Below are 27,175 nucleotides of genomic sequence, written 5' to 3'. Positions count from 1 at the left end.
GTTCCCTTTTGCATTAAATAATTAAATATTCCTTGGGCCAGAGACAAGAGTGGAAAATCTGAGGGCAAAATCTGCCTTTGATTTTCTTTTCTTGTTTTGTTTAACTTGTTTGTTTTAGGGATTTTTTTGGCTATGTAAAATGGTCATACCTAGGCTAGCTCGGGGGCCAAATTGAAGTAATCTTCATGGGTTGAGACAATGATTATGTTCTGTATTCTTTTCTCTGGAGCTGTTTTTTGGAAGGCACAGCCAGTGTAAGTTAGGCATATATAGCACTGGTAAACACTGACAGGAATTCTGAGTAGTTGTACCTAGCCATGAAGGTGGTAGGTATAATATTGGGCCTTGTAGTGTTGGGTGAAGAGTATATATTATGGGGCTGTTCCTGCCATAGTTTTGCTTGCACTTATGGTGTAGGTACAAACATTCAAAAAGCCCAAGGCAGAATCAGTCTAAGTTAGGTGGTTTTCTGTAAGTGGCACAACTTTTTTGCCTTCAGAGCTGCATCAGCTAGAGGATAGGATTTTTTAACTTTTAAGTTTGTAGTATTTTACTTGTAAAGATTGTCTTTAGTTCCATAACACTGGAATTAGGTAAGTAATTTTTTTCAGACAAAAAGTTTATTCAGTGTAAAAATGTAGTTTGGGATCAACCCAACCTATGTGTAAGTAGCTTCAAATTCAGTTTCACCTGGAAAAAACCAAAACAATCTATACATTTTGTGTTACCCCTTTTTAACTGAAGTGTTTGTTTGTCTTTTCATTTCAAAATGACATCTCAGTACAATAATTTAAGCTATTTTTTAAACCAGAGAAAAAGCACTTTAAAACAAAATGGTTCATTTAACTTAAACTTGTTCTTTAAATGTTTTTTGCTGAAGGGATTATCCAGAAACCTAAAATCAGTTATTTGCAAATCCTTACCTATGTGGCATATGCATGTACGCATGCACACATGCACACACACACACACACACACACACACACACACACACACACACACACACTCACTAACTCACAGTCACAGTCACAAAATTGTTACTTATGTCTTGGGGGGTTACATGCAGCAGAACTTGCCCAGGTGGTGTGGTCCACACCGCTCTGCATGGGGCTGACCACCCCTGGCTTGTGCTGGGGCAGCTTGTGCCGGGCTCCTGCCAGCTCCTATGGCATGGCCTGGCCTGGCTCGGCTGGGTGCCATTTTCTACCCCCTGCTTCCAGCGGCAGCTCCTGCTCCTGCCCCTGTCTCTGACCTTGCCCCTGCCAGGAAGGTGGTTGGCAGCTGAAGCCAGAGCCCTGCATGCTAGGTCAAGTGTTGCCTGGCTCAAGCTGCCCACCCACCTGTTCGGAGCAGCATGGTACAGTGCGGGACGGCCTGCAGGCTGTTCCCAGTGCAGTTGCAGCCATCTGGGTGCTGCTGTATGCACCACACCTCCAACCGTGGTTCCTGCTTCTGGCCCCTGGTGCACTGTGCTATTCCTTGTAGCTGGGTGGGCAGTTTCAGCTGGGCAGCTCCTGTCCCAGAGCACAGGGCTCTGGCTTCAGCTTCTGCTTCAGCTTTACCTTCAGCTCTGCCTTCCACTGGAAAATGCCAGGAGCTGGAGTTGGAGACCTGCAAGTTGGGGCAAGAGCTGCCCAGATGAAGCTGCCCACCTGCTTGTCCGGAGTAGTGTGGCACGGTGTGGCAGGGGCAGGAGCCCCCTCTGGAGGTGGAGGGAGCAGAGAAGTACCCAGCTGCAGCCATGTTGGAGAATGCACAAACTGGTCGGGGGGAGCCCGGTGCAGGCTGCCCCAGCATAAGTGGGCAGGGCTTGGCTCCATGCCAAGCGCTGCAAGGGCTGCCACAAGCAGGATCCAGTTACCTGGTGTGCCAGATCTGGCCCACGGCCTGTATTTTACCCACCCCTGGTCTAGTCCCATATCCTGTTTCTTACTGTAGGTAGAACCAGCAGCCCAAGGAAAGATGCAGAAAACCCTATAGTGAATGATAATACAATAACCTGCCAATGGAGACAGTTGTCATCTTAACCATCTCTAATTAGAGGCTGGCTCATGCCCAGAATCATGAAGGCTTATATCTCTTCTCAAATACTTGGTTTTGATTGCTTTTTTAATCATTCTTCTTGTAACTCTATCCATCCACAAAAATGTCAGGTTCTATTTTGATTGCTACTAAATGCAATGGTACTTTGTGTCAGTTCAGAGCTGATGTAAATGGCAATAAATGTCACAGTCTGTCACTGTTGATATAAGCTGGTGTAATTTACATGTTGAGAATGACAGTGTCAAAATTAAGCAGTTAATTTAGGGTAAAGGGGGTAAATTTAATTGATGTATAAATATAGGTTAAAGTAGATGTTAAACCCTATGTTTCATTATAGATTTTAAGGTATTCATATACCATGGTAATGCAGTTTAAATAGTTGGACAAATTCAATTTTGTAAATGTGATCTTAAATGATTTACAGAAATACACCTGATGTTTAGATTACAGGGCTGATTTTTGTGTTAGAAAAAGAGAACAAGAAGACAACCTCTGCCTCCAGAAGCAAATAGTGCCTTTCTTACCAAAACAATACACATCTGCTGCATTTGAACATTAAGTATTTCTGAACATCTGACATGGCACTTGCAGGTTCAACAACAAAATGAATGAGACCAAATCTCCCCTGTAAGATGCGCCAAACTTTACATGTAACTTGTTGCACTTTGAAATTGCCATCTCTGTGAGTTTTAGGATGCACAAAATGTACTGTTGCCTGTTTGAGTGGGCAAGTATGTGTGTAGTTAACCCTTCTCATCCAAACCTGTAATTGGCAGGTCCTACAAACTGAGCATTTACAAAATGGAAAGAGGTGTGTTATATGGAGAAGGGGAATGTAGGTTTAAAATCACTGCCTTCCCTTGTAATGCAGGGGAGTTGATAGTTATGAGCAGAGATGAGGGTCCTGTTACTGTAGAACCTGGAGTGGCTAAGATGTTTTGGAGGTGGTCAGGGTTGGATCCAGAGGGGGTGTGGTAGCACAGTTGCACCTCCCCTTCCCTTTCAAACCACACTGCAGGAGTAGCAGTTGGGGGACTTTTTAAGTTGCTGAGGCAGGTAAGGATGTTTTCCTTTCCTTTCCATGCTCAGCAACACCTCCCTTCCTCTGCCTGCTGTTGCCACTGTCCTTGCCTGCCATTGGGCTAGGTAAAGCTCCAGAGCTGCTCCTACCCTGCTCCCACTGCACTGGAAAACAGGCTCAGCTGAGGACAGTGGCAGATGGGTTCCCCCTCCCTGACTCTGTTCCTGGGTTGGCAGGGAACACTTGCGGGGGAGTAGTTGGGGGTGGGGGGAGCAACCCTCCCCACCTCCTAGGGTCAGCAGCAGGGGAAGGGAGGTATTGCTGAGTAGTCAAGAAAGGGGCCCGGGAGGTGGAGAGAGCTGGAGGGGCAGATCCTTATCTGATTTGAGGTTATAAAGTCTCTGGTTGCTGCTCTCATTGTGTTGTCTTCCTGCTCTGGTCAAGGTGGATGGCTAGGAATGGGAAGGTACAACCAGCCCTGCAGTGCCAGTTGCTGCTGCTGCACCCCCCTTTACAAAATCCAGGATCTGCCTATAGAGGTAGTGGGACAATGGGACCAATCCTCCAATTTGTGCAAATAAGGTTTGAGGGAACCTTAAGAGATGCAATGATTTTACTTTTGGGCTCTAATGCTCAGCCACCTGTAATGGCCCGGCCATCATGGCAGCTGGGGATTGCTCTGTCACCAAGACATTCCCCTACTTCAGGGGAATCCCCAGCTGGTCACTTCACTGGTGGTTTAAGGAGAGGGAACAGCTTTATCTGAGCCAAGCTCTTTATATTCCAATTATGTGTAGCACTGAGATGTAAGCATTTTGCTTGCAAAGTGCTTGACTACTGGAGAAATTGACCAGCAGAATTAGAGTGGCATAGTTATACCATTAGAGCTTGGGCAGTATAATGCCTCCTGTGGACACTTCATTCTGGAATAAAAGTTACACGATTCAGTCTAATTACACCTCATCCAAAGATCAATTCAGGAGAGTCAATTGCAGGTGACACAGTCCTGCCCCCCACACATGTCAACAAGACCAAAAAGAGAGGTAGATTTTGTATGTGAGGAGCATGGGCCCAGGCAAAGTTCAAATAAACAAAAAGCGCAGGGGGGAAATGGTTTTATTTCAATAAAGGTGTGTGGAAATTGATTTAGCTACCTTTAAATTTCACCTTGAACGGTAGCCAGGCCCTGCACACTGAAAAAATACACAGAGTGCCATTACTACATGCTGTTTGCTCAGTAAAAATCTTGCTACAGCATATGCCTGTTGGTGAGAACTCTACCTTAAAAAGTAAATAAAAGGTCTTCTGACAGTTTCTTTCAAAGTGCGTAGTGTGCTGCTCTCAATTAGTTTGGATATCCTTCTGTATAGCACAGTGATTCTTAACCAGGGTGCCATAGCATCCTATGTTGCCATGAGATGCTTTTAAGGGTGCTACAGGGTACTATGCAATATTAGCACAGTTAAGGTGTGAAAACACTTGCTCATCATTCACAAAATAAACCCAGAGATTTCAAATAAAAATCTATAGCATCAAATATCCAGTCTGACCTGTTGTGATCTTTCTGAGTTTTCTGCAACAGAAAAATTGCTCTATTTCTCCTGTAGTCAAGAAATGAATAAAAACTAAGAGCTGGCATTTTTAGAGGGGTGCCTTGAGTCGAAAAACATTGAGAATCACTGGTCTAGCAGTTTCACAAGTCTGTAGAACACCATCGTTATTTGTGCATGCTCTCTTTCTTGGTCTCCTGCTTCTTCTGAGTTGTGGTGTACTGGGGCATCTTCTCCTTTGTGAGGAAACTCAAGGGATACCTAGCTGTTCAAAATTTTTCTTACTATTGGTTGTGAAACAGTTGAATTTGTTTATGGCTCTAAAGGTCAGATTTGAGTGTTGCCCAAACCTTTAAAGAGCAAATTGGGCTTTAGGGGACTTTGTGGTGTGACAATCCTGGAAAAAGAAAAGGGAGCCAGTGAGAATATTTATCTGGGTCAGCAATGCAAACTTACCTTCAGTTCAGGTTTAAAAGCCTAGTCAATCATTACACATTTTTTATTATTTACCTGGTGCAAAATCCCCCCAGGGCGGGGAGGAGGGAACCTCACAGGCTGCATTCTTTCAAATTTTTAGTAGCTTGCTCAGCATTTTTGCTCTAACTCAGGAAAAAAACCAGTGAAACTTATTTAATTGCTGCATTTATAGATTGGAAAGAAAGTGGAAGGTCACTGTGGCTGCAATTACAAGATGGGGATGTTTATAATACTGAATATGGCAAAGCCAGCTGGGGACTTCGAAGGGGAAGGTAATTCTCACACAGCATTGAGAAGACAAAGGTTGCATTTACACCTGGCCAGAGGGTTTAATCATCTACTATTTCCAAACATTGCAGGCTAGCAATCTGTTGCGTCTGAGACCATAAAACCTATCACAAATGGAGACGAGAACTGAGGCTGGATTGACCAGAGCTTATCTTTTTGGAGATGCTTTAAGAAGGACCAGCTAGGATTGGGAAATACCTGTCCAGCTTAGCAAGAAACTTATTACTGCCACTCTAGGAAAAGCATGATTAATGGAACATCTTTCTTCTATCTTTGTTGACCTCACCATATCAAGACTATGTTGGAAGCATGTAACTTAGTTTTCAGCAAAAGAGGAAAAGGTGGCAAAAAAGAGTGAAATGTGTTAGTACTGCTGGTATAAAATAAGCATCACATATTTAGGAACATATGTGATATTAAAAATAGGTTACTTGAATTCTTTTGAGGAATTATAACATATAACAGCAATGTAGGTGTGGTTTTTGGATAACCTGTTATATAGTTTAAGTAAAAAATGTCACCAGGAACTGTGGTTCTACTTCATACAGTAGTAACAGGACAGGGCAGGAATTTTATTGAGCTAGATCAGTTGATAGCAAAAAACTATTTGGAAAATGTTATTTCTAGTTTCTTCTGCAGATCACATCAAAATGAGTCAGTGATCTCAATTGTTATCGTGATTGACCGAGCTGATGAGAGGAGCAGGGCTTGATATTATAAGGACATACTTATGTAGGAGTTTCCATTGATTTCTCTACCTATTTGTATATATAAGAATGGAAGAGTCCCCTAATCTGTACTTGATTCTAACTTGAAAGGTTTAGCACTATAGAGCATCTGATCTCATGGAGGACTCTGGAAGAAGGAAGATTTTTGCAGCTCGTTTGTATATTAAAGCTCTGATTCATCATAGTACTTAAGCATTTCAAGGGAAATCCCAGCCTCATTGAATTCAATAGTAGTTTTGCAATTAACTTCAAAGGGACCAGGGTTTCTCCCTTTGAATTTGGTGGAGCTTAAATATATACTGAAATGCTTTGCTGGCACTTTTTTATATTTATCTTTGCACTAAGAATCAAAATAGGCTAGGATACTTTGCAATATATCATCATTTATTTGCTTAATATAAATCTACTGCCATCCTTATAAAGGACTGGAGCAAAGCACATCATATATAGCCATATATCCACTGACTGTTCCTTGATTCTCAGTTGCTGCCTAATACCTGATAAAAGTAGTAGAGGCTTTGATGTAGTCTAGAGCTGCAGTTTTACAGAATTGCATAATCAAGGTCACTGGAAAATTACACAAAACTTTGCCCTACATCGCTTGGAAAAATGTGAAACACTTGCAGAGAAATATCTTGCAGTTACCAACATCATTTCCACCATGGATAGATGATACAATGCAATGCTGATTTTCCTTTATTGTACCCTAGCAGTATTTATTTAAAAATAAATCATATAGTGGAGAGGAGGGGCATTTTTCCTTGGTAACTAGTATTATTTGCTTCATGGTTTGCTCCCAATTTGCTAAATCTCTCACAGTTGCTGCATGATGAATCAGGTGAAGTTGCAGAGGGATGATGAGGAGGAGGAAGTTGATGGCTGAATAAGAGGAAGCAATAAGATTTTGCATTTCTTGGCATCCGCTTTTTGAGGCTTTCAAAACACATGACAAGCATCAATGAGGTCAGCATCAGCTGCCCTGGAGAGGGATATGTAAGCATTATCAGGACCCATGAATGGAGGTAGAAATTGAGCAGAACTAGTTGAATTTTTTTTAAAGGTACTTTCATTATGAAGACCAATTTCACAGTTTAAAAAAAAAATCACCATTCTTTAAATATCCCATTCTTTTCCTCAGATTGTTTCCTGTTTTTTAAAAAATCCCTCAGAACATTAAAAAATTAGGGGACCAGAGGGCTGGTGATGTCTTCACCCTCTAGTTTTATCATTTCCTTTCCTCCTCCTTTATTTTTCTTTTGTCTGTACCTTTCTCTTCTTCCTCCCTTCTCCCCATTTTTTGCTGACAAAATATAGAAATGAGGACTAATGGGAGGAGAGGAAATATGCAGGGAAGAAAAAAAGGAAAAAACAAACGTAAAAAAAGTTTCTAAACCAAATATGTTCAAAACCAAAATATTTTCAATCAAGGCTTTCACAAGAAAATGCTGAATGGACTGTAAATCTGTCTATATTGGAGCCCAAATGTGAGGGGCTTTGAAGACACACCTTAAAGACTCACATGGGCCTCATTCTACAACTTGGAGGTGCTGTGCGAACCTCTGCACTCATAGAGTTCCTCTATGCTGCCTTTGTGCCCAAAGGAGTTGTGACACTTCTATAGCCTGTCCATTTGACTTCTTTCCATTAGGTATGTGCCAAATCCCAGAAGCAAGGAGATGCTGCCACCTCAAAGTGGTTCAAAACATTGTCTCAGGGCCACTCTTTGGCCCTGTGCTTTGGTTGTGCTTATGGGCATGAGCTCAGGGCTGATGTGAAGGTGGCTATGTTGACTTATTTCTAGGATTTGGCTCATGTGGATCAGGAGAAAGCAAAAGGTTTGTGCTTCATGATAGCATTGCCAGGCACTATGTGGGAAGAGTGTAGACAAACCAAAGTCACTTTGAATTAAATGGGCAGAAGTCAACAATGGTAGATGATATTGGTGAGTTAGGTCCACTTGCATAGATTGGTATCATTCTGTTAATGATCATATTTGTTTGCATTTTACTTAGCCAACTATGTTTTTCACTTTTGGCATGATCAAAACAGACATACAATGTATGGGTACCAGAATACTGATATATCATAATACTAAAGTGGAAAGTCTCTCTAAAGTCTCATATGGCTAATTCTTTAAGTTAAAATGTTTTTATTTGAGAATAGCACTTTTACTGTGTAATCATCTGTTGTCTCTAATTTGTCCTTCTCTTTATGCCCATATGATTAGAACAATACTTGTTCCTAATTTGGGTCAATTCATCCAATCTCAATAGGAGAATCATTGTGGCAAGAACTTTGCTGCCAAGAGGATCAAAGGAAAAGCATGGCTGGAAGGGACGTGGTCACGTAGGTCATGTAGTCCATCTCCCTCATCAAGGCAGGATCATCCTTGATTAACCCATCCCAGGCAAGTGTCTGTCTAATATAACCCTTGAAAACTTGCAAGAATTGAGATTCCACAATTTATCTAGGTAGCCTGTTGCAGACTTGACCCTCATTGCTACAAAGCTCCTTCTAGGCTAGGGACAGAAGTTACATGTAAACCGGTGTGGTGATCAGAAACTGGTTTAAATCTGTAACAGAACAGAAGCTCAATGCACATAAACCAGTATCAACATGGCTGAAACTGGTTTAAGATAAACCTGGTTGAATGTAGTATCAGACTTAACTGATTTGGGTCAAACCAGCTTATGAAACTTTTGTCCCAGACCACTTCCTTGTTTAAGTTAAAACAGAGTCCCCCAGCATGCTTTCCAGTGGTGGGCTGAGCTGTGCTGTCTGCTCCAGAGAGCAGGGCTGGCTCTGCCCCTCTGCTCTCTAGCTGGAGCTGTGAGGGCTGACTGACAAGGTGGGGGAGAGGGGACAAGCTTTGCTGGGGATGCAGCCCAGGCAAACCCTGGCTGGGGTCTGGGGCCAAGGGGGGGTGGGGTGGGATGGGGGGCTAAATAACCCTTTCCCCACTCAAACTTATAGCTGGCTGCAACTATGGACTACAAATCCCAGAGGCACCTGGAAGCAGGAACAGGAAGTGAGGAGCAACCCTGCAGAGTTCTACTGCTGTAATTCTGGACTACAGATCCCAGAGACCTCAGGGGCAGCAGGAAGAGGAAATGAACACAGCCAGAGAGCCATGCCCTAGCACTCCCTAGCTTCTGGCCTGAGCAACTGCAGGCAAAGGTAAATGTCTGTTCACTTCTGTTTCAGTTTAATCTGTGGATTTTAGACTAACCTGCAGAGACTGAATGGATTTGGCTTCAGGCTTTTTTACTGTACCTAGCCCTAATTTCCAACCTAAATTCCCCCTGCTACTGCCTGAGTCCATTGCTCCTAGCCTTGTTTCCTAAAGCTACAGATAGAAGCCTATCTCCATCCTCTCTATAATCGCCCTTCAGGTATTTGGAGACTGTATTCAAATCCTGTTATCAAGGATAATTTGGTAGCTGCTAGTATTTTTAAAATGTGAGTGCTGTAATATTTGTATTTGTTTTCAGAAAAGCAATGGGGATTAACCATTTTGACATGTTCTTGCATTTCCTGCTGTCCCAAACTTTTTAATTCCCAGTAGTTCTGAAAAATATTTCATCCTTTCCTCCGGGTATTTTAAGAACTCCCTCTTTTTGTTTATTTAAGTCATGACTGAAAAAATGTCCTGTTATTGTGTTATTGCCTCTTTTAATTTGACAAGCTAAATGAACCCTCTGTTATAATTTTCAGGCCTTTTAAAGTATTGTTGGGGTTTTTTTAATTGCACGAGAGAACCTTGGGAGCAGTCTTAAGAAACTGCATTTGTTTCCTCACTGTTCCATGTTGTTCTCTGTAGATCAACTTGGCTAGGGACAGACATTCAAAAAGCCTGAGCCTGAACTGATTAAATCTTTGCCGGTTAGTCTAACCTGGCTAGGCTAAATCAGTTTTGTAACCAGACAGATGCCCCAGAAATGCAGGCACATGCCTGCAGTGGCCCAGGTTAGAAGCTGGGGGATGCTAGAGCAGACCTCCCTTCCCTTCCAAAGTGCTGTGCTGGAGGGCTTGGGGGGGCATGGTTAGGCCCTGGCAGGATGCTTTGATTATTCCCCCCCATCCTAAGCAGCCCAGCAGGGAATGTTGATCACCCCTAACTCAGTGCTTATCAACCCATTAAGGAAACTGAGCCTCTCTCCATTAACTAATGGAGCTCTTCTTAAACAGCTCTTCCAAGGAAGGACATTAAGCTATCTGTTGATTTGTTCCAAAAAACCTGTCTGCCTGTCATCTCCCACAGCATGGACTGTAGCCAGAATGTGGTTTGCTAGCTAATGCTGAGGTGTCTGCATAAGGCAGAGGGAAGTGGGGAATAATCCCTTCTTAGCAGGGAGAAGCCAGGCAGATGCTCTGTGCCTGCAAATCTCTGGTGGAGCTCTGGCTAGGGAGCAGGGGGGGGGGGGCCGCTTTGCTGTGGAGCAGAGAGCCCTGCCCAGCCCAGAGAGCATGCTGGGATGCTGGGGGTGTCTGGTTTATCTTAAAACAGCAAAGGGTCTGGGTTTTCTTTCCATGAACATTGTTGGTAAATTTGATGTGTAGGTTGGGAACCAGGTTGGATGTTCTTATGGACCCTTTTGGACTGGACTTAGCCTGGAAGATCCCTTTCAGTCCTATGTTCCAATGTTAAAAAGTGCTACAAGAATAAAGCAGATTGTAAGCACACTAGGAGTACATCCAGAAGTGATTTTCTCATTCCCAAGAAAAATGATACTAATCCCCAAAAAACAATTTATTAAAGACTGTGTTCCCATTGCTACTACATCTATTTCTCCAAGGCTTTTTACTTTGCTTTGCTGGAAGGGGTGAGGTACTGAGGTAAAGCATGGACTGTCCTTCTGTCCTATGTTTGCACAGCATCCTACACAGCGGGTTCCCAGTCCATGATTAGGGACCCTAGTGCTACTATACTAAAATAACAGTAAGGAAAATCATTGGCAACAGCTATCAGTTTATAATCAGATTTTTTAGTCTGTCTGATTGGCCTTAGTGTGGGAACAGGGTAGTGGGATAAAGGTGGTTTTACACCACATTACAATCTTGATTCTGGGGCTGGCTGGAGATCAGTTTTGACCCTTACATAGTCAAGGAGTAGCCTACATTGCATCTAGCTGCCTGTGCTCACTAGCATGTATTCCATTGGCTAGGGATAGTTCAGAAATAGTGATGACCCAGCCATGCTTTCTTGCTAATAGGGAAACTCACCCTGAAGTTCCTTTTACATGGGGAATTCCTTAGAAATCTGGTTAAACATGCTTTGTAGCCCATTTCCATCACAGGAGCAGAGCAAAGGAGCTGTAGCAAGATTGAGAATCTGGCTCACAGTGTTGATAAACTTTAGGAAATTCCATAACATGTTTGTTTATTAATTTATTTTTAGTGTAACTGGTCTGGCTGGAATATAATGCTGTTTACCATAGCTGTAGCACAAGCTGTCACCCTCAGAACATTTCTTGGATCAGCAGAACTGTCTTTAGCTATAATTTTATTGAAATATTCTGCCTTAAACCTAGAAAGCACCAACAAAAGCCTCAGACCTGTAAATTAACAACAATTCCTAACAACAAATCATCATGATGGAGTTTTGCCAACCTAATTTTCTGTGCTCATTCATTATTTGGTTTTCACTTTCTGAACTGATTTAAACAGACCCTGCTGTTACTGCACCAGTTGCATCTAAGATAGGAGCCTGATTTACGTTCTGAAAACATGAACTATCCAGTGGCTTAGTTTACAAAACTACAGAGAGCTATAAGGGAGTCATTCAACCCAGATCTGAACTTCTACAAACAAGGCCTTGCAGATTGTCTCTGTTTTCTCCTTTTGACCTAGTAAGCTGTTGGGAGTAACTGCAAGAAATTTGGTTCGATGTGGCACCACTGCGGCTGTGCTCTGCAGAGGAAAACCTGAGGTTAGCCTTGGCAATGAACAATAGGACAGGCCTAATTTTACTTTTCAGAAGGTGTCCTAGAAGATAATACAGGAAAGTCACAGGAATGAGCACCTGTGAAGGGCATATATGAGCTAGAAATTGCCACCTTCACCCTCTGGATCTGTGGTAGCTTAAACTTGAAGCCAGTTTATTGGAAGGGGCAAGGAGGAAGTATGGATGACCAAGAGGACAGAATCAGAAGAAACTGATCAAAGCTCTGGACATATTTAAGTGACAATGCAATGAATGTGTTTTCTTCATTCCTAACACAGCTCTTTCATAGCAGCACATGGAAGAAAAACTAGGGAAAAAGGAGGTCAGATCACAGGATTCAGAGCACTGGATATTCTGGTCTGCTCACAAATGGCTGTGAGAAACCAATATAAATTAGAGCAGATATTGGTTAGGGTATGGACAAACAAGCACATTACAGTGAGGGAAAAGGGGATGGGCACTTTTTACTGAACTGTTGCTGTGTGCCCATGTGTACACTCTGCCACTGGTAAGTGAAAGCTAAACCGTGGTGGCTTACCCTATTGTATGGAAAGCTCCAGTTTAGCTTTTCAATTACTACAGGGTGAAAGCAGACAGATACGCAATTACTGTAGAGCCCTGGAAACAGTAAGTCCCTACTCCTTTTATTTATTTCTAGTTGGACAAGCTTTCAAATGCAAGACATTCTTCTTTGCCATTGTAAGCAGCAGATTTTTATATATTTCATGTTACAGTAGTATTAGGGTGTACTACTAATATTCCTGGACCATCATTAGCCATGATGGTCCAGGAATATTTGACCAACGGCATAGGTGGAATAGTTGGACATGTTTTTGAATTTGAGAACTTCTGACATGCAGCTGATCCAATAAAAGATATCACCCAAAGAAATCATTACCTCTCCAAAGTTCCTGGACCATCAGGGCAACACCACTATCATGTATCTTTGAGGAAAAATACTTAAGCCAAATAACTGAAAATCTTTTATTGTTCATGAAGTTGTTCATAGACCAAATTATAGGTCCTAGGATTCTAGCGGGGTTTCTGTTACTCTGAATGTCCACTAAATGTATGAGGAAAACAGCACTTGCATTTAAACTTCAACAGTTCTAATTTGTACTGGAGGGAAGACCAGGCTAAGCCTTTGTCAAGCCCAGCATTGGAGATGCAACAGGCACCTTAAATTCACCTTTACCTTTGCTTATCAGCTGCGTGTCCTGATCTGTGCCTTCTGAGACTTGAGGATCATGTGCCCTGTCAAGTGTATTTATGATCCTATCTACATTCTTAATAACAGTATAGTGGTTAATGAGAAGGATGTTTGATGATGTGCCCCAGGGACAGGCTATATTCAAGAAGAAAGCACTGAGAATTTTATGGCACTTCATAATGAAAAAGTTTTCTAACATTTCCACTGTGCTTCAGTAGTTAGCTATTCTTGTTGCACATTAGTATCACCAGCACTGTTGATGGACAGTGAGAGGAACACAGGTAATAAACTCCATGATTTTGGCTTCTACCTGTGCAAAGAAAGCAAGACAATATAGTGCACATGCAGGGATAGCTTCTCTCAGGCATTTTGGGTGTCTGCTTACTGTTCTTCAAAGGCTTCTGCCTGGGCAGGGTGGTACCTTAGAGACTAACTCTAGTAGTATTGTATTTACAGCTATAACTAAAGCAATACAATAAAATGGGCAATAAAAGTATATATATACATATTAGTATAATAATAAATGCATATAATTTATGGTTTTTGTTAAAAGCATACAGTAAGATTACATATCGTACCAGTTTAAACAAAATTAAAACAACATAATTTATGATGATACAAGAAAGCAACAGATAAAATGAAGCAATGTGCAATAGTAAAATGAAACAGGGAACTCTATTTGATCCTGGGCCTTATTCTTTGTGCAACTAATGCAAATATGCCTAGGGAGTATAGGATAAGTTATAAATTGTTAGAGAGAAGCCAAATAGTTTTTTTCATTATGCTGGTATTTAAAATTTTCCACTACTTGAGAGATCCATTTTTCTCTTATTTCTTCAAAGAATGAACAAGACTACAGAAAATAAATACATCTACCTCATTCTTCTCACAAGAACATACCCTTTCTGAATATGAGGTCCGACACCACTTGGCCATGACAAGTGGAGATTAGAGAGATGGACTAGTTCAGAGGGACATTAGTTTTTGTAGGCAACAGCCTACTTTGTCAGCTGCTGCGAATACGCCAAAGGCTGAAACAAGACATACTGATGTAGGATATCATTCATAAACCCTGTATTGTTTCAATACGTAGAAAAGTCCTCGTGACAACTACAAGAAGAATGAGACTTGTAAAGTTCCTAGTTAATCTAGAGAGATTCTCTTAAGAATCTGAAGGGCCCATCATAAAATCCAGCTTTTCCTTATTAAGAGGAAACTGAATGGTAGAAAAAAAAGTTTGTTCAACTCAGCCATATTCACAGTGTCTACTTTACACACTTGAATGATGTAGTACTGCAAGGATAGGTGGGAACTGCCTAAGGGGGGCAGGTGGCACCAGAATAGACTGGGAGTGCCTCACCTTCCCATCCCCAGTCACCCAAGCAGTATAGAGGAGGAGTGTCAGTGAGTGCACTCTGGGAAATGTAGTTCTGGTGAGTAACAAAAGAATTTGCTGCAGTGTGGGGAGATGTCAACCCATTTTTTGCCCACTTGACATGGGCTTTTGCAATAGAAAAATGAGGTGACATCTCCATTCAGCAGCAATGAATTTCAGCTGCTACTCCTGCATTCTGCCTCCTTCTAGCCCCTCTGGAGCTAGAAGGTACAGGGGGAAAAAGGAGGGAGGACTGCCCTAGGCACAGTCCTGGCCAGCTATGCCTCTGGCACTGTGTAACCCAGATACTTTTAAAGCATATAGTTTCTGCCATATTGAAAACCTAGGGATTTTTTATACTGACCTTGAAGTTTGTTAGACATTTCCAAAATATTTTTTAAACAGCATGTGAAATCCAGGCCCCATTGAAACCAACGGCAACGCGCCCCCCCCCCCCCCCCCCGCCCATGCCCTCTCTCTCCCCAGTTTCAATTAAACCTGCATTTTTCCTAGCATTCTTTCAAGTTGCTATTTTTAATTTGTGATAATATGCCTTTGGGAAATGCTAAGTGAATGCTACAGGTGAGGATGTGTGGATTTGCATATTATAGAAAGGGCCTTAAAGAGGATGGTGAGAATTTTGGTGTGTAGTAGTTCAGGCATTTGCTAAGTAAGAGTTAGCCAGTTCAAATAAAGTACCTGATGCAAGCTTTAATCCTAAACTAGAAACAAACCTGTGTAAATAGAACTTCTTTCTTTCCTTCTTAATGAAAGGTCTGGAAAATGTTTCTTTCCCCCATTTTTCATTTTCAGGCTCATCTGTGCTTTCTGGTTCTGCCTGTGAGCAGAAATACAGATGAAATTAGAAAAGTTTGACTGACTTCAACAGGTCCAGTATCCTTCCAGTGTCTTTGGTCCAGACAAAAACAAAGAAAACCAAGACCCCTCGTCTTGATACAGCTTATTTGGCTATGATCTGTATGGTTTCCAACCCAATTTGGTAAATACAACAGATCCAGATAGTTCAGAGACCTTAAAAAGGTGTGTACTAAAAATGGATAGTAAATGACAGTAGGAGCAACTTGGGAACCTGTAAGAAGAGTTACGATGCTGGATCTGGAGGTGACTGAAACAGCCCACCTGCACTTTAGGCCTGGTAACTGGTCACTAATTCCATTCTGCTTTAGCTGATGCAGATTATAAAATTGTAATTAAAGCTGGTAATGCACTGGCCTACAAATGCTGTTAAATAAAGTTTACTGTAAGCTTGTAAATTAGTCATGTGTTCTATGATAGGTTCACCCTACCAGATAAACCCAAATTCTTGAGTGCTTTGCTTAGCTAAAACAGACATTTTAGGTTTACCTATAATTAATGTTTATTTTGATACTTCTTTACACTCTTCACATTTTCTGGAAAAAATTCCACCATTTTTAATATGCCACCATATTAACTATATTAACTTCATCATGATCCTTTGAATATGAATATATTTTTTTAAAGTATTTTTGACTCCCTTAATCATTAGTATCACAGACCCCTCCCTGTACCATTTTATATGGTAAATAAATGCAGTTTTGTTGCGTGCAACAATAGACGGGTCATAATGCACGTACATATGACGTAGGAAAAACCTGGGAGCCTGATTCTCATTTACACTAACTCATTTGTTACAGCCCTGCTAGGGGAAGGGGACTTAAGGAAAATATACATATATAAGTTTGCATAAGAACTATACAATTTACAACAACTTAAGACTTCAGGCAGTGACAGAAGAGGCCTTTGTGTAACTGGGAATCAGGCTGCATATACTGAGATTACATGTCATCTTCAATAATATCCATTATACTAATTTGGAAGAGCACCTACAAACTATCTATGGATGCAACCTTATGTAGTCTAACATTGTGTAAGGCTTCTTGTACAGTCCTCTAACAATAAGCAATAATAATAGGACCTGTAGGCACTACCATGACATAAATAGTCAGTAACACTGAGACCATGCAAGATTAAACTTGAATGTTTAAATCAGTAGAAATCTCAATCCTAGGACAATTTTTGCTTTCTTATTATGTACTTACATCCCAGTGACAGAATATACTCTGGTATACACAGTGAATCAAAATTCATGTGTAAGAACCAAAGTACTAACCACTTCAATTCGCTTCTAATTTTCATCGTGATAGTGCATAAGTTTCATTAGTATAATAAGCAGGATCATGAGTTCTGTGAATATCTATCTAAGAAGTTTAAATTATATCATGTCACAAAAGAAGCAAAATTTCATGCACTTCAGTCTATTTGCCTTTCAACAATGTAATGCCTATTACCCTCATTATAGTGCTAAATATTTCAGGCCAGATCTTCCTAGATCTTTTGATTTTACAATCTCTAAGAAATCATTGTGCTGAGACATTCAGGAAATGAATGTGATGCCATGGGGGCATTGTGAGTTCATGAGTTACATGATAAGACAAGAGTTTTATAAGAATAACATTGTGCAAGGAAGGAATAGATGGTTAAACCTGTCAAACTGGTTTTACTCATAAATGCTCTGAACACCATATATATATATATATATATATATATATATATTTGACTGAGTTTGCGGTTTGAATAAGTACTTCCCAAATCTATTTCAGTGTTTATTATATATATTATTAAACACTGAAATAGATTTGGGAAGTACTTATTCAAACCGCAGACTCAGTCAAATATATATAGTGTTCAGAGCATTTCAGTATTTAATATATATATATATATTAAACATTGAAATAGATTTGGGAAGTACTTGTTCAAACCGCAGACTCAGTCAAATATTAACAAATGGAACCTAAACAGAAAAGATACTTTGAAGGACTCAAGCATGTGTGGGTTCTCTTTGTATTTGCCTAACTATAATCTCTGGGGCCACACTTGTGACAGGCTAAAACACTGCTGTGAATAGAAAGTCTGTCATAAGGATTCTCAAATATGAAAGTGAAGTTGGAACAAAGAGCAGGCACCAGACAGACTTCCCCTGTTAAAGATTATCCAGTGTGTCACCCCAGTGCCAACATTCTCAGAAATCCCAGCAGCCATGGGCAGCTGGATCTCACCTAATGTGACTTAACTGCTTTGAAACTCTGCCCAGAACCTCAGGGCATTCCATGCTACCACCTCATCACAGGGGAATGAACTTTATCTCTCAGACTTTAAGAGTGTTTGCTTTAAAGATGATTTACCACACTCGACAATTACTGAATTTCCTAAATTAAGTCTGAGCTGTTGTTGTTATTATATATCTTGTGTTACTCAGCCATAGAACTGTAAATCTCCCCGTATGGAGAAGGTCACTCATAAAACAAGTTAAAAGTCCTAGGATTCTAGCTGGAATTCTGCCGCTCTGGAAATCAGCGCAGATGTGAAGAGCATCTGATTGAAGGGTCGAGGAAAACAGAACTGGCGCCCATGCTGGCAGAAAGTTCAGCACACCACTGACCCAAACACTTGACTTACCTTCTGTCTGTCGTCCTGTCTGATGGGAATGAGCTGCATGGTTCACAGAACTTGAGAAAAAGCCGCTATTGAAAATGGTCAAGATAAAGTTTTATAATTATATATTTTTTTCTTTTTGTGCCATTTTTTAATCAGAGTGTATATTTTGAATCAGAGTGTATTTTGGATAGGTGTATCAGTGGAACAGCTCCTCTGAAATGAATGAACCCCTTTGAGGCTGGCGGGTTGTGGTGGTAGTACAATTATGGCATCTTCACACTCCAGAGAGGTGTGTTTGAGCCCTGTTTGAGATTTGTACTGGAGAATGCCCCTAGCTGACCCAGCTGTATATGGCTACCTAGACATTCAGGAGGGGGAGCCTAAGGCAGCTGAACATGATACTGGTGTTATTGCTTTCCTTGTGTGTTGTTGGTGACAGAAGCCAGCCTACCTTGACTATGCTAGCCCAAGGGGCTTTTTGGCTTGTCTTTGACATGAAGGATGGCTAGCCCATATTGTTTTCTTTATTTTGTAGACTCAAATGTTTCATAGATTTCATAGACATTAGGGCTGGAAGGGACCTCGGAAGATCATCGAGTCCAGCCCCCCGCCCAAAGGGCAGGACGTCAGCTGGGGTCATAGGATCCCAGCAAGATAAGCATCCAGTTTCATCTTGAAGGTGTTCAATGAAGGCGCTTGAACGACCTCTGGTGGCAGGCTGTTCTAGACCTTGGGGGCTCGGACAGTAAAGAAATTCTTCCTTATGTTCAGCCTGAAACGATCTTGTAGTAATTTGTGACCATTCGACCTCGTCATCCCTTGGGGCGCTCTGGTGAACAAACGTTCCCCCAGATATTGGTGGTCACCCCTGATAAACTTGTAGGTGGCCATCAGATCACCCCTGAGCCTGTGTTTTTCCAGGCTAAAGAGCCCCAGGGCTCTCAGCCTGTCATCGTAGGGTCTGCTTCCCTGACCTCTGATCATGCGCGTGGCTCTTCTCTGGACTCTCTCAAGCTTCTCCACATCCTTTTTGAATTGTGGAGCCCAAAACTGGACACAGTACTCCAGCTGCGGCCTCACTAAGGCCGAGTACAGGGGGAGAATGACGTCCCGGGATTTGCTTGAGAAGCATCTATGGATGCAAGCCAGCGTTTTGGTCGCTTTACTAGCCGCCGCATCGCATTGCAGGCTCATGTTCATCTTGTGGTCAATGATGACCCCCAAGTCTCTTTCTTCCATAGTGCTAGCCAACATAGCACTGCCGAGCCTATAAGGATGCTGCAGGTTTTTTTTCCCCCAAGGTGGAGAACCTTGCATTTATCGGCGTTGAACACCATCAGATTCTCATCCGCCCACTTGCTGAGCCTGTCCAGGTCAGCCTGGATCGCCCGCCTGTCTTCTGGTGTGGATGCTTTGCCCCAAAGTTTGGTGTCATCTGCGAACTTGGCCAGTCCGCTTCTGACTCCAGTGTCCACATCATTAATGAAGATGTTGAACAGTATGGGTCCAAGGACAGAGCCCTGGGGGACCCCACTGGTCACCGGACACCACGATGAGTGACTTCCATCAATTACTACCCTCTGGGTCCGACCCCGGAGCCAATTTTCCAGCCAGTGGATCATGGAGGACCCAAGGCGACAATTGGCCAGTTTCTCCAAGAGACGATCGTGGGACACCAGATGGAAGGCTTTTTTGAAGTCAAGATATATGACATCAATCTCATCTCCCTTGTCCAGGTGATAGGTCACCTGGTCGTAGAAGGAAATGAGATTGGTCAAGCAAGACCTACCCGCAACAAACCCGTGCTGGCTATCCCTTAAGATGTTGGCATCGGCCAGTCCATTAAGGATGGCCTCTTTAATAAACTTTTCTAAGATCTTCCTCGGGATAGAAGTCAGGCTGATGGGCCTATAGTTAGCCGGATCCACTTTCCTCCCTTTCTTGAAGATAGGCACCACATTGGCCTTCTTCCAGTCTTCGGGCACTACACCAGAGCGCCAAGAGTTTTCAAAGATCCGCGCTAGAGGCTGGGCTATGATGCTCGCCAGCTCCTTGAGTACCCTGGGATGAAGATTGTCAGGGCCGGCTGACTTGAAGGTATCCAGCTTCTCAAGATGTTCCTTCATGAAGTCAGCATTAATGGAGGGCAGGGGATCACCCTCACCTGGACTTCCTGGCCCTGTAGCGGGCATGGGCGTTCCATGGGACTGATGAAAGACTGACGCAAAGTACCTATTTAATAGGCTGGCTTTTTCCTGGGCGTCAGTTGTCAGTTGCCCCATCTGGTTCAGCAGGGGTCCAACGTTGCCCCTGCTTTTCCTCCGGCTCCCCACGTATCTGAAAAAGGACTTTGTATTGTCCTTGATGCTCAAAGCTAGCTGGAGTTCAGTTGCAGCCTTGGCTTTCCTGGTCAGCTCCCTACAGGACCGGACCAGCGCAGAATAATCCTCCTTGAAGGTGACTCCCATCCTCCATCCTTTGTAGGCCTTTCTTTTTAGCCTCAGGAGGTCTGCTAGGTCCCTGGAGAGCCAGGGGGGCTGCTGTGCCCTCTTGCTGCCTTTCCTCCAAAATGGAATAGACTTAGTTTGTGCATTGAGGATCGCTCCCTTGAGGAGCAACCACTCTTTTTGAACTCCCCTCTCCCTGTGGTCACAGTCCCTTAGGGCCTCACTGACAAGCCTCCTGAGCTTGTCAAAGTCGGCTTTCCTGAAGTCAAGGACTTGCGTGTTGCTGACCGACTTGCCAGCTTTTCGGTGGATGGTGAAGGTGATCAGCTCGTGGTCGCTGTCACCCAGCTTCCCATTGATCACTACGTTGCCGACTAGGTCATCCCCAGTAGCCAGCACCAGGTCGAGCAGCGCTTTGCCTCTCGTTGGCCCATAGACTTCTTGAGTCAGGTAGAGGTCATCCACGCACAAGAGGAAGCTCTGCGACCGCTCAGATTTTGCTGAGCGGTCCTCCCACGAGATGTCTGGGTAATTGAAGTCACCCATGACATGTTACTTTAGCCTTACTTATATTTGAAATAATACAAAGAATTATCATTTACCATTTGTTTCTTTGAGGAGTACTTCCAAAACACTTACTGGAATGTTTTGATGGCATCAAAAAGAACAGATTTTTCCACTGTGCTAGTTTATGAAGAACTTTGTTCTAATATGTGCATTCTTTTAGTTAAATCTTCCATATTTCAGCAATATTGTCACGTTTCTTTTGAAGGAGCCAAGCGTGCGTGCTGAACAACTAGATTATCCTGTTTAAAAAAGCAAGAAAGAAATGTCTTCAAAATGAATTACATCAAAAGTAAAACTAGGTGACAAATGTTAATATTTGCAAAGTGCTTCTGCTTTGATCCTGTATTTCTATTTTTTAAGAGCTTGACAAATGTGTCCTGTGAGTTGGCTTCAAACATCTTTGTGCTGCAAAGTGCCTTACTTGACTTGTAATCCATTTGATCCTCCACTTGCTTTTCTCTCTTGTCCTGGAGGACTATGGGGAGGTTAAAAGCATACTTACTGTCATCCACATGATCCTGTTGCCAGGGCACCCTGCTTGAGTTAAACTTTTTTTTTTTTTTTTTAAGTTGCTGTCCTGAGTTCTGTAAGTTTTTTTGCTTAAGCAACTCCTGAACGCACATCCTATTGCTTGTCATTGTTTGCTATTGTTCCTCTCCGATTTTCACTCAGGTAACAGCTAGGCATCTGATTCTGCCAGTTTTCTGATGAATAAATACAGCAAACATTTGACCTGTCCTTGTTTTAGAGTTGCCTCTCTGACCCCCCCCCCCCCCCTTTCTACAATCTCATAGACAAACTACGTACAAGAAACAAGGGAAGCATTTATGTCCATTCCCTCACTTGAGCCAAATCAGTCAGAATATATGGTGCCATGAAGAGGATGATGTACTGAGGCTGATGAGCACTACTGTATCACAGGGGCACAGAATGGCTATTCATATGCCAGTCTTGAGAAGCCTCCAGAGATGTGAAGGTTGGTAGCTTCAGAAACATATTTTTCAGAAGGACCTAGCTGTATCTTACTTGCTATTAATGAGTTTTTCTGTGCAATCTTCAAACAAAATTTGGTTTGTGGATGAGCCGGTTGAGTGTTGGGGAAATTCTGCCACTATGGAAAGATTCTGAAGCAAGCAAGGTAATTAATTAGATCCTCTTATCAGTTACACTAGTACAAATCCTATGCAACTCCAGCGCAACCAGTAGAGAGACAATAGTTTTAGAGTGGTGCCACTGAAAAAAAGAACAGGTAACAATAGGCAGATCCCTCAGGTTTACAGATGTTACAGTTATAATCCCGCTCTCCCCCGCTCTTTTTTTACTAAGATGACATTTGTTATTGTTTTATAATTTTTTTATAATAATGTGAGCCCTTAAAATCATTCTCTTACTTATTTTTTTCTCTCCTGATAGTTTCCCCTTCAGCCACAAGATCCACATTTTGTCTGCTGTGGAATAGAAAATGTTACGTTTTTCATTTGCATAATTGTGTGTCAGTTCAGTACCATTAAAAATTCCAAGAATGATGAAAAGGGAGATGATGGTACTCAGAGAGAGAGCCTGGCTAGGTAAATACTTGACTTCTGCACTGGCTTCCCCACTGTTTGGCCATCCTTTTTTGTTCAGTTCCTTTGAATGAAGTAGTGTTTTCTTTTGTTCTTGTATCAGAAATTTGAATCTCTCTTCTAGTAGTTTGATATTGTCTAATATCTGACATTTAATAAGCTAGTCTATCTTTTTTCAAGAGGTGGCAAGTGTCTCTTTCCTTCCACTGAAAGCTGTTTTCTTTCCCATTAAAAAAAAAAAAGTAGTAGGACTTTTGTGCCTCATTTGCTTCAAGGAATATCTGCAGACAAATCAGTAAGGCAAATTATTACTTTCCAAAATTGTTTTCACAGGCATTTCCTGATGAAGGGCTATCATAAAATGCTGACTTCAGCATTTTCTTTATCCTTTGCAAAGTGTATTATTTTATTACCCTCATTTGTTTTTGCAGTTCCCTTTTCTGGTCTTCAGTGGACTGTATTTTAAATCTGCTTTTTCACATGATTATGGTATCTACATGTGTGTCTCCTGTGGCTAAATCCTTAACTTGGGTTATTATTTTATAATCAAATTAGATTAAAAAATGAATTAGATTGTAAACTGGACCTGCAAGGATTTCTCTGCTTTGGGCATTCTTCTGGTTTCATAGAGATGTCTCCACTAGTGCCTCTAGTATTTGAGAACTGTGAGCAGCTAGTTTAAATTAGGAGTAGGCTTTAGTTGGCTTTGCTTTATGCAGAGGTGTGGCCAGCTAGCCTCAGAACAGGGAAGGGATTATAGGAAAGAAGGACTGGAAAGGACCTCATAAGGTGACATAGTCCCATCCCCTGCTCAGTTCAGGATCATCCTTGACTAAACCAACCCAGTCAAGCTAAAAAGGAGGAAGAAAAGGTTTTTAAACCAATCTTTTGACATACATTATTAGTCCATTCAAATGCTTCTGAGACTGTAGACTTGCTACTTCTCAGTGACAGTCACCAATAACTGAATGTATGGTTTCCCATAGAGGAGCAAAGTGGGGAAAAAGTGGATGTCCCCTGTGGAATGCCCTAAGTAATATAGTAACAGCCATAAAAATAACAACCATCTCTCCCTGCAAATGCACACCTATAATCTGCATATGCAAATCCCCTCACATTTCCTGGAGTGACTCAGAAAGCAGTCATAATGTTGAGTCCAGGTGACTGCTGTTTTCTGCAGTGTTTTGACTTGTCTGAGATGGAAAAATCCTTTGTTAAAGGATTTAGGCCTCTATTAAAGGAACATCTTTCGTCCCCAAAGCCAAACTCTCTGAAGTCTTTAACTTTTTCCAAGGATAAGACATGAGTTCAGTGGTTCTCAGCCTTTTTAGCCTCGGGGCACCTCTTCGTAAGTTTTCTGAATTTCGTGATACCACAGGTGAGCTAGAATCTGAAGTCAGAAAAGATATGGAGGGGAGTCTTGAGGCTGAAAAAGTTGAGAATCACCAATTTAGCTGGTACCGGGTAAGAGCAGTGGGAGTAGGATTTAACACTACTGTGCTTCTTCCACCATCTGCCCTCTCCCTATTTTCTAGTCCTCTGTTTGTATCTGAGGGGGACAGGGGCAGCTCCTGCCACTGAAACAGACCTTGCAGGGTCTCATATGCCCTCATGGGAGTAAGGACAGAGTCTAGGGCAGTGCTTCTCAACCTTTTTTGTACCAGGACCCATTTGTAAACATTGGCCAGTTCTGACCCAGTGCCCCTCCTCCTGACCCGCTGCCCCCAGACCCCCAGTGTGTAGGGCGGGGGGCCCCAAGCAGTCCCTCGCAGGCTGGAACTCTGCCAGCCTGCAAGGGAAAAGCAGCGATTTCCAATATTTTTCTTTTTTAAAGGAGAATCCATTTTTAAAGTTTATTGATCTGTTTTTAAAGTTTGTTTGTGACCCTTTCATACATTCTTGCCACCTGCTTTTGGATCATGACCCACAGGTTGAGAAATGCTGGTCTAGAGGATGACCTGGGCTGCAAAGAAGGGTTCCATCCACCTACCTGCTCGGTTCACCCACAGCAGAGTGTGCTGCTAGGAGCATGGGGGCAGCTGGCACAGGGGCTACCTGGAAGGCGGGGGGCAGCAATGGGGACAGTCCCCAGAGGAGCAGTTGCAGGAGCTGCTGGGGTGCCTGGGGCACACACTGGTGCCCGATGGGGTAGGAAAGTACCTCCCTGCACAGGAGCTGGGTGGCATGACACCGTTTAAGGGATCCTGTGGGATCCTAGTTGAGAATCACTGCAATAATTGTACAATCTCTGAACTTCTAATGAATGAGAAATGTGTGTAGAGATGGTTGACTTTAATTGACATCTTTTAATAGTGAAAAAATAAGCTAGTTTCCTGGTTAAAACTATGCAATATATTTTTTCTTGCTCTGCTTGACAATTGCAGTGAGTTTTGTTTCTAATTTTTTCATGCTGTGGATGTTGCTATAGTTACTATACAGATATTTAAAATTTCCTTTTTAAACTCTGCTTTTTAAACAACTCCTACTGACTCTTTTTAGTAATTACCCACAAACGGCCAAACAAAACGCAGAACAAATCAACAACGTGGGATACAGAATACAGAGATATTATGAAAATTCAGCAAATATAGCTGTGAATGTGCATATTCATGCACATACACACACATGTGTACACACACAGAGTATAGAAATGAAAAGTAGAAAATGTAGAGGAAAGAAAGAATCTACTAATATATCAGAGAGCTCCTGTTTTCTGCTGACTTAGGTTTGTTTTATTGTTGCCTCATCCATACATTTCTACCCTGTTTGTCTGCTTTGTCCAATAACTACATCCTGTCTTAGACCTAGATTTAAACTCTCTAGAGGGAGGAACTTTGTTACTTGTCTGTACAGTGTTTATTGCAATTAGGCCCTGATCTTGAGTAGTGTTCCTGTGCCCTACTGTAACATAAATAATGAAGACATATAATGTCTGTGCATGCATGTGTGCATGCATGCACACACACACTCTGTCTGAGTAAGCAATAATATCTGTTGATTCAATATCCTAAATGAACTTCTGTGTTTTTAATAGGGGGATCATTTTTTTTTCATCTGGTGCTACTGTTTCAGTGTGAATCCAATCATAATAAGGATTAGATGTGCCAACCCAACGGGAAGGCAGAGAATGATGTTAAGAATGGCAATGCCTGGTTTTGCTATGGCATAGCACCCAAACAGTTGTGTTAATGAGTGCTCCCTTCTCAGTTGCTTAGTTTTATATTTTGCTGTTCAATAAAGAGAAAGCCTGTCCTTTGCTGTGTATGAAAGGCATTCATTTTTGGCCTTAGTGGAGCTAAAAAGTCCATGGGGAGGATGGAATAGCAGGGGGGAAAAGTACATTTAACAGTTTTCAGAATGGAGACTTTTATATGTTTGGGCAGTTTGGTGCTGTTATAACACCTGTCAAAGGTAGGAAATAGTACCTTGACCCTCCTCTAGCACTGTTCAGACAGGTGCTGATACAGTGATGGATGTTACTTACACAGGGATAAGGGGAGTGTCATTCTTTGCAGCTCAGTAAGTGAGGCAGGTCTGGCACTGTTGGAAAAGGCCAAGTCAGAGAACGAAATGGTGGAAAGCATGTTAACAACAGGCAAATTCATTTAGATTCAAAATGAATAAATACATGAAGCTGACCCATAACTCAGAACTTGAACCATACCCGTTCTGAGTCTTTGAGGCTTGACTGTGCTAGGGTAACTTAAGTAAGCTATTTTTCATTTTCATGCAGCTCTGCATTTCCTGATTCTGGCTGCAGTTGGAGTGCCTGAAATGAAGGTGAAGCATTGTGGAAAGTTCTTGCAAGATTTGCAGCCCAAACAGAAACAGGAAACACTGGAAGTCATGTGAGAATTCTTGGGAGATTTCTGAACTCTGTTTTGGACATGCCAAAAATTTGGTCTTGATCCAACAAGGAACACACTCACATGCCTAACTCCAAGCATGTGAAGGGCTCTGTTGACTTCGGTGAGAGTACTCGTGGGCTCAAAGGAGAGCTGGTGTTAAAGCTGTGTATACAAAGCTTACCGAATCCTCACCTTAGTTTTATTGTGTCTGCATTTTTTGTGAAACATCTAAGCTGAAGCAAACCCTCAGTTTTGTGAATTTTGTTATCACTGTGACTGGTTGAAGATTTTGATCCTCCCTTTTCCAGTAAGATGCAACTATTGTGGATGGTGTAATTAAACCATGTAACATTTTTTTTTAATGTTTCCCTTTGGAAATAGTTTGTTATTGGATTAAGACAATCAATTAGTAACTTGTAGGCTTGGCTGAGTATTTGAGGCACCCACCTATTGTCATTAATCATCAATTTACCAAGACAAATCTTACAGGGGATGGGGAAAGAGGCAATATTTTGCTTGTCCTTTATGTTATTAAGTTTATCTTCTTGCTTTATGTTGAAGATAATAGGCTCACTTTCCATTGTTCTGCTTAGATTACTGATGTAGACATTTTTAGTCATCATCATGGTCTCCTT

General features: G+C 42.0%; 2 long non-coding RNA genes across 3 annotated transcripts in view; one reads left to right on the top strand and one right to left on the bottom strand.

Annotated features, from left to right (window-relative positions):
* Window positions 1-1,173: 1,173 nt before the first annotated feature.
* Window positions 1,174-27,175, bottom strand: part of LOC109283068 (uncharacterized) — a 79,384-nt gene continuing 53,382 nt past the window's right edge. The window contains exons 3-4 of one of the 2 annotated variants that reach the window (XR_009460758.1): window positions 15,371-15,474; window positions 1,174-5,011 (exon numbers count right to left, since the gene is read on the bottom strand). This is a non-coding gene — a long non-coding RNA (uncharacterized LOC109283068). The remainder of the gene's footprint in view (window positions 5,012-15,370; window positions 15,475-27,175) is intronic. The other variant, XR_009460757.1, reaches the window with a different exon arrangement.
* On the top strand, window positions 9,057-26,902 carry LOC132249337 (uncharacterized). Its single transcript, XR_009460759.1, has 2 exons — window positions 9,057-9,284; window positions 26,426-26,902. It is a non-coding gene; the product is annotated as an uncharacterized LOC132249337 (long non-coding RNA).

The sequence above is a fragment of the Alligator mississippiensis genome, chromosome 3 (genome assembly GCF_030867095.1).
Source record: "Alligator mississippiensis isolate rAllMis1 chromosome 3, rAllMis1, whole genome shotgun sequence".
Classification (NCBI taxonomy): domain Eukaryota; kingdom Metazoa; phylum Chordata; order Crocodylia; family Alligatoridae; genus Alligator; species Alligator mississippiensis.
The sequence above is the reverse complement of the archived record's forward strand: the minus strand, read 5'-3'. Positions and strand labels throughout refer to the sequence as shown.